We start from the raw sequence: 13152 nt of genomic DNA on the forward strand, positions 1-13152 counted from the left end.
TGTCCATTCATTCATTAAAAAAAAAAAGTTTTAATTAAGCACCTACTCTGAATCAGACACTGTGTTAGGCAAGAAGGAGATGTCAGTGGAGCAAATAGCAAAGATTTCTTGACTGCTTATGTAATGCCATGTCCTATGTGAAGCAGTTGGTGAACATCCTGCTCTCAAGGACAGTGTAAGACAGGGACCGCTGGGGTTGCTTTTGCTTTTTTTTTATAGATGGGGGAATGGACTAACTAATGAAGCTTAGGATGGGTCCCAGAGCTACAAGCAGGCAACTTTGACACAACCCAGGGGCACCTTTTTCCAGCCTAGCTTCCCTCAGGCCCCTGAGGCTTTCCTCAGAGTATAGTAAGTGTCTGGCTTGGGGTCGTGCATGAGTCAGGCCGAGCTACAGATAAGTAGTCCCAGTTCCTGCCGTTCCATCCTGTCCTTGGCCTGAGAAAGGACTCAGTGTAAAGGGACGGATGTGGGCTAGGATAATAATGCCGAGTCACTGCTGATCAAAGCCCTGTGTGTTCACCTCCTCTCAGCTACCATCTGAAGCCCGTCTCAGCCACTGTCCTTATTGTCACACTCACATCCCTCTCAGCCCCACTGAAAACAGCTGGGATTGTGTATCATGAACCAAAAACGCGTTTCCTTCCTTCTCTGGGCTTCCTCAGGGCTACCTGAGAACACAGCTGGATTCTGCAATCCTATCCCCAAAGCTCAGGATTTCCTCTATGCTTTCAGGGAAAGGGAGGAACATGGGTTCTGTGAGCTCCTATTGGGCAGGATCATGAGGAAATAGTCCAGTGACCTCTTTCTTCTATTTTGAAGTGAGGAAGATGGTGGTCATGCTGCATATTGGTGAGTCAGTGGATCCACGGACTGAATGCTATTTATGGGTGAAAAACTTGGGAGGTAGAACCAAATTTGAAGAATCACCCTCAGTCTTGTCTAATCTGTCAATTAAAAGCCTTGAAGACTGAAGGGGTCCACAGACACACACAAACACACACACACACACACACGGATGTTCGTCATAATGTAGTAGTGGCAACCTACATGCCCATCTGTAGGGAGCTGATAGAATCAATGATGATTGCTGTCTATAAAAGAAATTTAAGTTGCTATTAAACACTGTGTGGTAGATCTATCAGGTGTGGATATAGAAAGGTGTGCAAGACTGATCGTTAAGTGAATAAATCAAGCCACAAAACAGTGTACGTGTGTATGTTTCTATAGCCATGGCTGCTGTCTGGAAGTACACATGAGAAACTGCTAACTGGTTACTTCCAAAGAGTAAGAATGGAGGTTTGGATGGGAGTGAGACTTTTGTTCTTCACTTTACCCTCTTCTGTACTTAAAAAAAAAAAAAAAAAAAAAAAAAAAAGGCATATATTGCTTGTATAATACAATGATAACAATAAAGAAAAAGTGGAAGAAAAGCTTAAGAAGGTTCACAAACCAAAAGCTCCCACCCAGACAATTCAGCACTGATTCCAGGAGTGCTGAGGGCAGGAGGGATGACAAAATGGGGCCTGAGATGACCTTGCATGATGCAACTTGCCCTTAGCCACTGCTTACAGAGATATGCTCTGACCAGCCACGGGTGGACACAGAGGTAGGGAGTGGAAATAAATCACTGTTTGCAAGGGTTGACTCAGTTACAGAAAGTCTGAAACAAAATCAAGGCCAGAGTTCAACTCCAAGAACTGGGATTGGAGTGTCTTACAACAGTAGCTAACATATATTGAGTATTTACCGTGTGTCAAAACAAAGCACTGTGCAAATTGCTTTACTTAGCATTATCTTATTTAATCTTCACAAACAACTCTATGAGGTAGCACAGTTATTATTCCAGTTTTGCAGATCAGCATACTGAGGCTCCGAGGGTTTAAATTACTTGCCCAAATACACACAGTTAGTAATTGCTCGGGCTGGGATTAACCCAGGTCTATCTATTTCTGAAGTCAGCATTTTTATCACCTCCTGATACTACTACATGTTAAACTCTAAGGGGTCTTTAGCTGCAAGAATAGGACATCCTTACATCTTTGCCATCAAAGAGCAGCCAGGATAGCTGGGGGAAACCACACTAACCTATGTAGACTGTATAGTGCCTTATATAAGGCACCTATCCGGATTTAATTGGACTACAAAGATGGTAAGTACTATTTGGATTTCAAAGTCGGGGAGATCAGCAAGGCTTGAAGTTGTCAATAAAGGCATCTTAGAGGAGGAGAGATTTAAACCAGGTCTGGAAGGATGGATTGAATTAAAAGAGGGGTAGGGAGAACATTCCAGAGAGAGAATGCACAAGTTGTGCACAAATCTGCTCTGAGACAGTGAAACAGCTTGCCTAATCAGAGTGAGTTGTGTATGTGTGGTAAGTGAGCTGGTGCATGTAGGGAGGGAAAAACAGAGCATTTACAAGTAACTCTGAAGGTTGAAAACTGGCAGAGGAATTGGGACTTAATGTGGAAGGAAAGGAAGAGCCTCTGAAAGTGTTTTGGGCAGTGAAGAGACACTGAAAAGTGATGCTCAGAGAGATTAATCTGACAGAGGAGTCAAAGTGACTTGGAGTGAAGGAGGGAGCCAAGTGAAAGCCTAGGTGTGGGTGATGGGGGCCTCTAAGGTGGTACTGGCAAGAGGAATGAAAAAGGAGGCTCAGTGTGACAGCTACTGTAAAGGGAGACGAGGCAACAGGACTTGATGATTGAAGAGACACAGACTATGAAGGAGGGGGTCCAAGCCAAATAATTCCAGGGCTTCAAATCCAGGTGTTCAAAGAAGGAAATGCCTATATCTGGAACAAGGAATTGGGAGAGAGTTCTTCTGATTTGCTATTGAGGTGGGGTGGGATGAGAGGATGAGTTGAGTTTTCATCCCAAACTTTCCTTCTTCCCAAGATGGTGAGACAGCTTAGGGACTTTTTCTCTGTTTGTTTTCTTGGTGGTATAATGCATAGTACTTCTTTTGTCTGGACCAGTTCATTCATTTAACAGCTCTTTATTAAGCTTTCAGTAGGGTCTGATTTTTGGGAACATAGTAGTGAGCAGGGCAGACCTGGTCCCTGTCCTCATGGGAAGCAGATATTGAAAAAGGAATCATAAGGATTCTTTCTGTGTTCCTAGTATCAAGGTAGCATTTCTTTCCCCAGACCAGTCCTGTTCTCTATCCCTCAAATCCAGAGCATGCACCAACTGGTAAGAGCGTTTGTCAAACATTTTATTAGCGATTGTATCTTGCAATAAAAAAGAAAAATACCATCACAACCATTAATTTATTCCTTTGTTCTACAAATATTTATTGAGTGGCACTGTGGATCTATATTTTTAGCCCCCATGCTCACAATCTAGTAGAAGACACAGACAAATAAGCGGGTAATGGTAATAAGGTGTAATAAGTGTAGTAAGGGGGTAAGCCCTAGGTGTTGCTGGAGCGACTAGGAGGGATATCTACCCAACTAGGAGGGGCAGGTGGCTGGCAGGGAAGTTTCCCTGAAAAGAATAATGAAGTGTTAGCTACATAAGGGTGGGGGTGGGAGAGTATATGTTCCATGCAAAAATGTACTTCTAGTTCAAAGACCTGGACACTGCAGAGACCTACGCTTGTTGGGGAATGATTTACAACCTAGAATTTTATACCTAGCAAAACTACCAATCAAAATGTGAAAAAAGAATAAAAGGAAATGCAAGGTCTCAAAAAATGTACCTCCCATGTATCTCTTCCCAGGAAGCTAGTGGAGGACCTGCACCAACAAAACAGAAGAGTAAATCGAGAGAGTAAACACCATGAGAGTAACTACATGGAGCTCAGGTAGGTGGAGGCTGAATCAAAAAGGCTTCTACAGGCATAGTGAGTAGTTGGACTTCATTATACTACCAAAATATACTTATAGTAATAATCAAATGACATTCTAAAATAGTGATTTTTTCCCCCCAAAACGAATCCTAGGGACCCTTTAGATCAACACTGTGATTGGCTTCAACCAGAAACAATAGTTTTAATATGTTTTTTATATTTTGCATTCCTTTGAAAAGGATTCTGAGTATTAAAGAGGTTGAAAAAGCCTAAAAATGAATATAACTACTACTTAAGCAGCCTTATGCAATTTGGGGGAGCCCCAAGGGTCAAGAATTGTAGGAATTTTAAGTCTTCTGTAGGTGGCCATAGGGCTATGAAAGTTCCTGGAGCAAATCTCTGTGGGAGAGGAAAGAGTGGTATAGTATAGGAAGGTAATAAGGCCCAGCTGCCAAATTTCAGCAGGACTCTTTGCTGGTCATTCTTCCTTCAGCAGCAAAGGTGATCTGTAGAAGAACATTTCTACTAGAACAGATCTGCTTACCAATTAAGTGTTGAAACTGCCTTCCCCCAATCACTTCCAGCCTGCCAAAAAATAAATTTTAAAAATGCATGTATGGTGTGGGGGAAACACAACATGACCATAGTTCCTTTCCTGCTGAACTTTGCCACAGCTGGAATAAGGCAGGTTGTGTATGATACTGTGTGTGTGTGTGTGTGTGTGTGTGTGTGTGTGTGTGTGTGTGTGTGTGTCTATTCAGTGGGCTCAGAAGAAATTTATGGGTATGTTATATTTTAGCAAATCATGGTTGAAGCCAGAGCAGGGATCCAGGTGTTCCCTAGATCTGAAGCCAAGGAGAACCTTTTATTTATGGATTCAGCACACAGACAAGTTGTTTTCTTTTCAATCTCTGTGTTCCAAGTACAACGATAAAAGATCAGCCCAGAAACCAAGCTGCTTGTTATGGTGTTTACTGGTTTTGCTGGCCATAAAAAAGGGTGTTCCCCAGCTCCCCATCAGCTGGGAGAAATCCTTCCCCACCCCTCCTGACCAAACTCTCTCTCCCACTAAGCAAGTGAATTTTAAATACCACTCTAAAGTTGTTGGCTGGTGACCTGGAAAATTCCTTTTGCTTTGTTATGCTGCTAATGGCCCATCAGTTTAAACCTCCTATCCCCAGAAGCTTACTTTCTCCTAACTAGACTGAGGAAGGCAGGAGCAGAAGTCAAAGAGAAAGAGGGGGCTGGGGGGGGAGGGAGGGAGGGAGGGAGAAGGAGAGGGGGAGAGGGGAGAGAGAGAGAGAGGGAGAGAGAAAGAGAGAGAGAGAGAGAGAGAGAGAGAGAGAGAGAGAGAGAAAGAAAAAATAAAATTCCTGTTTCTAAGGCCTTTGGGAAGATTCAAAGATGGCCAGGCCAGGATGAATGGAAGGAAGGAATTCCATTTGTCTTGACCTGCCTATATAGCAGCCAGCACAAGGGCATCTGTACATAGAGTCTTATTGAATGACTTGAGTTGAAGGTGATAATTTTTGACTGCAGTAGTAGCTCAGCCATGTAGGATTTTGGTGGATGCAAGTCTTTTCGAAGACCTCTAATTGTGGGGGCCAAGATTCAGACTTATGTTTGAGATGTGTAAACTAGTAAGTGTGTGAATGTCAACGAGCCACAAAACTCAGTCACCTTTCTGACTCTCATTTGAAAGGTATAGTTAATAACTGACTTGGATCTTGTTATTGTTAGTTATAAAACCAACAGTTACCACTGACTACATGTGCTAGGAACAATGTTCGAGACTTTTCCTGTATTATCTCATTTAATTCTTACCAAAAAACTCTATGAGGTAAGTACTATTATTATTCCCGTTTTAGAGCAGAGGAAACTGAGGCTTAGCAAGGGTGATGGAGCTGAGAATCTACCTGGGTTCTCTATTCTCTTAGTTCATGCTCTTCACCAGGACATTATGCTGTGTATAAACTACGAAGATCTAAGAAAACATAAATAAGAGGAAGTATAGAGGGGCACAACGATTCCTCCCTAGAGCGTGACAGTCACCTTGTGCCAGTCATGCAGGCTATGAGTTTGCTGAGTTATCAGGTCCTCACTGGAGGGGACAGTTCTGCATATAATGTTATAAGTGGACCCCTGCCCATAGCTTTTGGGATTTCTGGGATAAGGGTCTGACCACAAAGCACTATTGTTTCCCTTCAGGTCTTGGTCTGTCTGAGTCCATTTCTCAGCTTCCAGAACAACGCACAGACACACAGGGAAGTCCGAGCCTTTGAACACCACTGCCATTCCCTTCACCTACCTCCACTGCCAAGTAGCCCCTTTGGCAATTTTTCTCTCTCAAATGAGCGTTGTCATCTCCTACATCAATTGGAGCTGGCAGCTCCCAAATCTGTCTTCTGTGGGACACTCCCTGACTGGAGGGGAGGCAGTTGACCAGGTAAGAGACTGCCACTGGAATGGCATGCTGAGGAGAAAGCAGCTGTGGAAGAGCAAGGGGACTAGTAACACCAGCTGGAAGAATCAGCAAGGATGGCATTGCCAGGGGTCTACCCTGGAGAGCTCCCAGGGCCCAGCGTGGCCTGTTATGTTTCCCCTTTTAATATTTATTTTTGTTATTTATAAATAGAAGTAACTTTATCTTAAAAAGTGAATACATGATTGTTGTCATTAATACAGAGAATGTAAAAGTATACCATTAATACAACACACTCCCCCGCTGTGCCCCCTAACCCCCGCCCCCATGCATCTGCCCAATCATCATTAGTCTCTCCTTCCAGATGGTTCTGCTGGTTTCCTGTGTGTGTGTGTGTGTGTGTGTGTGTGTGTGTGTGTGTGTGTGTGTGACATAAATATCACTGAGAAGATCCTATTATGTGCCCTGTATATATCATCTGCATCTTTCTAGTCTGTACAGTTCTCTTTTCTTTTTTAACAGCAGCCACAGTAGTCTGTAGGAATGAACCATCCTCTTTTTTCTAATCTCTGTTTTAACAGGCCTTTTACTCCCCGGGGAACCTGCCTCAGTTCCCACTTACCACACCCCCCTCTGGGTCCTGTCTCACAAAACTTCTCACGTGGGACAGTGGTCACAGGTGAAAAGGGCAGTGTTGAGCCCCATACAGGAGTGTGTGGGGATAGGTGAGTGTGTTCTATCCTGACCATACTGGGGTATAAAGAAAGTTCTTCTCTCCCCCTTGCCCTGCCATATGGCTCTTCCGTCTGGTTAAGGCAAAACTGCACATTTTAAGGGGATCATCTTCGAAAATGACTAAGAGGATCAATGCAGAGAAACATGAAAAGCTGTTTCCTTAGAGTCACACTCCCTCATTTGGGGCATGTACACCCTGGGTCTGTCAGAATCACCACAGGTCATCCAGGCCAGTCCCCTGCCTCCATCCACAATGTAGGAATAGCCCAGACTTAAAGCACCCCATGCTCTTCTTTTGGTAGCTACTCTGTGTGATTGACAACTCCATTAGGTAGAAATTTGCTCCTTGTCACTGGAAATGCACTCCAGCTTCGAGGATTCAGGCAGCACCACTTATTAGCTGTATGCTTTTAACCAAATTTTGTATTCTCTTTGTACCTCAATTTCCTCATCCGTAAAAAGGGGATAGTAATAGTACCTATCTCATTTGGTAGGGTTGTTCTTTGTAACTTAAAATATATACATAATGTATTGAGTGTATGATACACAGTAGTAGGTGCTAAGCACTCAGTGTGACTGATTATACCCTGAATTCAAATAGCTCTGGGTTTAAAGTCTGCGCTTTAAACCCAGACATTAGAGGTCATCTAGGTCACTGGCTCTTAACCCTGGCTGCACACTAAATTCACCCAGGGAGCCTTAAAAAATGCCAGCACCCAGGCTCGGTTACCAGAGATTCTGATTCTGTTGGTCTGAGGTGAGATCGGGGGTCAGTATTTTAGAAAATGTCCCCGGGGAATCCTGATTTGCACCCAGGGCTGAGAACCACTGAATCTAGCTCAGTCAGTGTCTTATTGTCCAGATGAAGAAAATGAGGCTAGAGCAAGGAAGGAGTCACTCCAGTCAGACAGCCAGAGCTGAAGGACTCAGGGCTCTCTTATCCTGGGTGCCAACCTCCAAGGCTTGTCCTCCTGAAGAAATCTGTCCCCAGGGATGTCCTGCAGGGGTCTTGGGATGGGCTTATGTGCTGCCTGTTTCCAGTCTCTTTCCTGATAATATTTTGTGGACCCCTCAACCAGTTCTTCCCAGGTCTGGAGCCTTTCCACCCTCCAGTCCCTAGGTCAGAGGGTCACCTGCTCAGAGAGCGCTCCCTCTGGAAAGCTGCTCTTCTAGAATATGATTCTTTTATCATAGCCTTATAGCTGTGGAAATAATCCTGTCCATTCCTTCCTTCGTTCATTAATTTTGAGACTCTAAGCCCCGTGGGGGCAGAGACCTGTCTATCCTGCTCCTTCTGCGCCGGGCCTAGAATGATGACCAGTGCTTAGTGAAAAAAAAAAAAAAAAAAGCTCATTAAATGACTGAATGAACGAAATCCCAGGAGGGCAGTTGAGTATTTTTTTATTTTTCTGGTCCTAGCCATCTGATTCTCATTACTCCTACAGCTTGTGAAGCCTCTCTCTGCTTTAGCGTTTTACAAACTTCGTGTGCGTACGTGGACATTTAAACCATAAATCTAGAATTTGGGGGCTGGAAAATTCGAGGCGAGGGGATTCGGAGAAAAGGGATAAAAACTACACGGAGGTCCGAAGCTGGGACAGCATTGCTCTGGGGTTGGGGGTTGGAGGCTGGGAGGGGAACCATCCGACGGGCGCCCCTCGGATCCCTGTCGGCCCCCGCGGTGGGAGATGGCCTCGGGCAGCGACATCCATGGGGGGGGGGGGGGGGCCGCCACTGCCTCCACCTCCTCTCCCGGGAGTGGGGGGAAGGGGAATGGGAGGACGCCACAGGGGAGGTGACGCGATGCGATCTGGGTCGCGGCCCGAGGGCGGCCGCCTGAGCCGCCCCCGCATTCCAGCCGCGCGCGCCCCCGGAGGTGGCGCCTTGGGGAGGCTATGGGTTTTTTTTTTTTTTTGGAGCCGCAGGGGAGTGGTGGGGGGGAGGGGGCCTCTGTGTGTCCCTTTAAGAGCCGGAGCGCTGCCCCCGCCTCGCAGGCGCCCGGAGCCTCACAAAAGAACAGGATGTTGTTGATTTGTCACCAAACCACAGAGAGGAAATGATTGTAAATTTCCTTTAAACATCCCCACCGCGCTCCGGCCGCCCCCGCTTCCGCCTCCGCCGCCCCCGCCCGGCCCGGCGCAGCGGGGCCTCGGCGCTCCGGCTGGGCGCCCGCTCCCGGCCTCCCCGGCCTCCCGGGCCAGGCCACAGGCCCCGGCTGGCTCCGGGGCGCCTGCGGGGGGAGGTCCCCCGCCGCCGCCGCCGCGTCCCCCGCTCGCGTTCCAGTTGCTTTCTTCTGATTATTTTTTCAACAGCTGCAGTGGAGGCAGGGCCTCAGTTCTTGTGGACCTGAGCGCTACCCTTCCCTGTGCGACCTTTTCCTGCTGGAACGAATGAGACCCGGGCGCCGGCGCCCTGCCCGTGTCCAGGAAGCACCCCAGCGCACCCCGGGTCTCTTTAGCCTCACAATCTCCTTGCAGAGGCCGTAATCGGTAGTCCCCGTGTCTGGGGAAACTGAGGCCCAGGGAGGTTACGTGAGTAGCCGAAAGTCACCAACCCCTGGAAAGCCCAGGAGGCTTTTGGAACACTCCACCTAGGTTTGGTTCACCCCAGAGCTTTTGTTTGTAACCATGGAGCCATACTGCCGCCGGAACCTCTTGGAATCCTCAGTCATCCAAGGTGGCGGTTTCCACTGGGAAGTTCAAAGCCACAGTTACTACAGGAGGAGCGTCCCCCACCATTTCCAGCCGGGCACCCCTTTTCAGGAGCTGCTTGGCTATCACTTCCACCTGTGCCTTTCTGCATCCTTATCTCTCTCTCTCCACCTACCCCCACTGCTTGGTAGGATTTCTGGAAGGCTCTGATGGAGTCAATATTCGCTCCCAACCAGTGGCACACGGTGGGGTGGTCGAGTCCGATCTGTGGTCTCGGGAAGGGTTGCCTTTGCTGTACATTGCTCTTTGGATCGGTTAATGCTTGTGATTCCCGCTTGGCTGCACTGGCCTTTTTGCCTTGAATATTCAAGGCAGCAGTTAATGAACGAGGCACTGGCCGCTTTTACTCACTTAATTTTTAAAATAGCGCCACAAATAGGCATTGCTATATACAGATGAGGAAACTGAGGTTCACAGGGGTTGGAGAACTAGGCTGGCGCACGCAGTGCAAGTGCAAATGGCAGGCCTCATGTGGTCACCCCGTTCTGATTACTGGTGGCGTCCCACTTTTTAACCATAAATCCAGTACCTTAAATCTGATTATTAAAGCGTGTGCTTTACATCTGATTATTTGGTTAGGGGCACTGGTAGTGAAGGGATTACAGGATATTTTTGTTGAGTCTTTTGTTACCTCTACCTCCACGGAGCTCTGGGAAAAGAGACCCTGAATAGCTGATACTAGCAGACTGGAATCTTCCTTTTTGGGGCTGTCTGAGGTTCTGAGTGGCTTGGAAGAAGAGGTAGAGTCTTATGTTCTCTCCAGTCTACTTGAATGGGAAGATGGAATCCGTAAAAAAATTATCCGGTGCTGGATTCCTCCGGCTGAATAGCCCCCTTCTTTTGCAAGAACCTTAATTCTAAGCTCTAATTGCTGGTGAGGTGGATGGGGGTGGGGGAGAGAGTTGTGTTTGCCTCTGGAAATCATCAGTGTCATATAGGACAGTTACTGTCATATGCCTGCTGTGTGCCGTGCACTGTGCCAGGTGCCGTGTATGTGCTTTCTCTTTTGATCCTAAGAAGAAGGATCCTAAGAGATGAAAAGCTGGTTCTCAGAGAGGCTGTGCACCTAGGGAGGGGGAAGCTGGCGTTTGCATCCCTCCTCACAGCATCCCCTGTGTCTGCGAGAGGAAGTCATACAGGCACCCCAGAAACTTCAGTGCTTGCCTTCAGTCAGTGCAGAAAGCCAGGAGGGTCTTCGTTGCTGCTGGATTTTGGCTCCTTTGTGCTCCAGCTGTCTGCAGTTCCTCAACTCTGAGCACATTTGTTGATGGATTTCCAGAGCGGCTGTGGTATCTCCACCTGTCCTTTTTGCTTTTATAGATTGCCAGTCACTGGGGCATCCGGGTCCGAGCACTTGGGAGGGAAAGCCATCTGCTTAATTGCTTCCATTCCCCAGATGAGGAGCGCAGGGTACCAACATGCCGAGTTTTTGCTCTGAGCAGGCTGACTGGAGGCAGAGCAAGACGGCAGGAGCCAGGGCCCCCAGCCTCGCCACCACAGTTCTGGGGAAGAGGAACCAGAGGGCAGGGCTTTTGATGTCTCAGCCTCAGTTTCCTAGCCTGTGAAGAACTTTGGCTACGGGATGGCCCTTGCAGTTATCCTCAGCCGAAGAAAAGCTGCTGTTTATTCACTCAGTTAATATTTATTAAACATGCCCTATATGCCAAGCACTTCTGTGTAGGTGCTGGACAGAACAGCAGTTAACAAAACAAGCTTCTTGGAGTTTACCTTTCAGGTGAAGGAGACAAAAACAATTCGAACAAATGTATGTATGTAAAGTGTCAGGTAGTGCTTCCTGCTGTGGACAAAAATGAAAAACATAAGGGGGGAAGCTGGGGTATGTGTCTGAGGAGGGTAGCTGGTATTTTATTTAGGCTGACAAGGGAAGGCTTGCTGATCAGGTGGCATTTGAGAAGGAAGGGAAGGAGGGAGCCACACAGCTTTCTGGACGTTTCCTTTAGGCAGAGTAGCAAAGATAAAAATCCAAGAGATGGGAGTGTGTTACATAGCACTTGCAGTGTGTCAGGCACTGTGTTAAGTGCTTTATGTTATATATTGAATTCTGTTCCTGCTGTATTTTATTTACAGAAGCCAAGGCTCTGAGTGGTGATTTGCCCAGCGCCCTACAGTTAGCAGGTAGTGGAGGTGAAATTCAAATGGCAGTCTTACCTATCATGCTGCTTCCCACTGAGGGACTCTCCTTCTGGAGCTAGTGTTTAATTCATGACTTGGTTCTTTTGATTTCGTGGGGATTAAGTGTTGACAGTGGCCAAGGTGATGCTTGGGCCCTGAGTTGCGTAGTTTGGGGGAGAGAGCTCAGGGCCTGAAGTTGCTTTTTTGTGAGAGAGAAAGAAGGTAATGCGTTTGATGCTGGAAACCCCATGTTGTGTTTATGGCAGAAGGGGAAAAAACACCTTCAGATTAGTGTAAACAAGAGAGATAGGAGAATGGGGTAGTCTGAATCCCTTCGCCCCCCTCCTTCGTTTTAATTTCCCCACGATGGGCCCATCACAGCATGTTGTATTATACAGCGATAATTAAAACACTTGGATTAGTGAACTGAGATTTATAGGGCAAACAGGAGCCAGAGGAGAAAATGACAGTCATCTCTTTTATTTGCAGGCAGATATCCAAATTGCCACTTGCTTGCTTTTTCTTCCTGACACTATCACCTACTCTGCTTAATTAGATCCTCCCCCCCCTCCCATATCATTTCCAATGCCCAGCCTCCTGCTCAGCAGTTTGTGAAGCCACATACTGAACCCTTTCCCACAGCCCAGGGAAGATGAGTCAGAAGCATGGCAAACAAAATGCAAACACCTTGGCACCAGGCTGTGGATTCCGGCTGTCCATCAGCATCCTGGAGCAGAGTGGGGAGGGCTGATCCCAGGGCCCCGGGGAGGAAGCTCCACGAGTTTACCAGCCCTCCTTAGTTTTCCACTAAGCACCCTCTTTGTTGTGGGAGCAGAGATGGTGAGTTCCGCAAACAGCAGACCACCCTCAAGGTACATTCCAAAACCACACAGGAAGAGTTAAATCCTGCCCCCTAATATTTATGGAATGTTTTACTATGTTCTAAGTATCATTCTAGACTCCAAGGGGGTGGGAGGTAGGCGGGACTGAAATGAACAAAATACTGCCAAAATTGACAATCTAATAAGACAGGATAGTTGAAAATAGCTGGTGAGAATTTTTCGCCAAATTCATTTTTTTGATAGTTCTGGAGTACCTACCTTGTGTCACATTGTTGTAGGCACTGAGCAGGACACGGCAGTGACAAGGCACCCCCAAAATCCCTGCCCACATGGGTTTACAGGCTACCTGGATGGGGGAGGGGCAGGGCAGTAAATTGATCGCTAAAGAGCATGAGAACTATGGAGAAAAATGCAGTGGGGAAGGTGGCAAGAGAGTACTGGGGCTTGTCGTTTTAAAATGAAGTCAGTGAAGGCACTAGTATGGTGACTGACAGGTCTGATTTGGAATCTGGGCTTT

At 46.9% G+C, this 13152-nt stretch overlaps 1 protein-coding gene across 1 annotated transcript in view; it reads left to right on the top strand.

The window, feature by feature from the left end:
* Window positions 1–13152, top strand: part of ARHGAP26 (Rho GTPase activating protein 26) — a 752092-nt gene that overhangs the window by 14545 nt on the left and 724395 nt on the right. The window contains exon 2 of the mRNA XM_074313709.2: window positions 3724–3807. The gene's annotated coding sequence lies outside the window, so the exon portion shown is untranslated. The remainder of the gene's footprint in view (window positions 1–3723; window positions 3808–13152) is intronic.

This window comes from Rhinolophus sinicus, chromosome 5 (genome assembly GCF_057876585.1).
Source record: "Rhinolophus sinicus isolate RSI-liver-muscle chromosome 5, RSI-T2T, whole genome shotgun sequence".
Taxonomy (NCBI): Eukaryota; Metazoa; Chordata; class Mammalia; order Chiroptera; family Rhinolophidae; genus Rhinolophus; species Rhinolophus sinicus.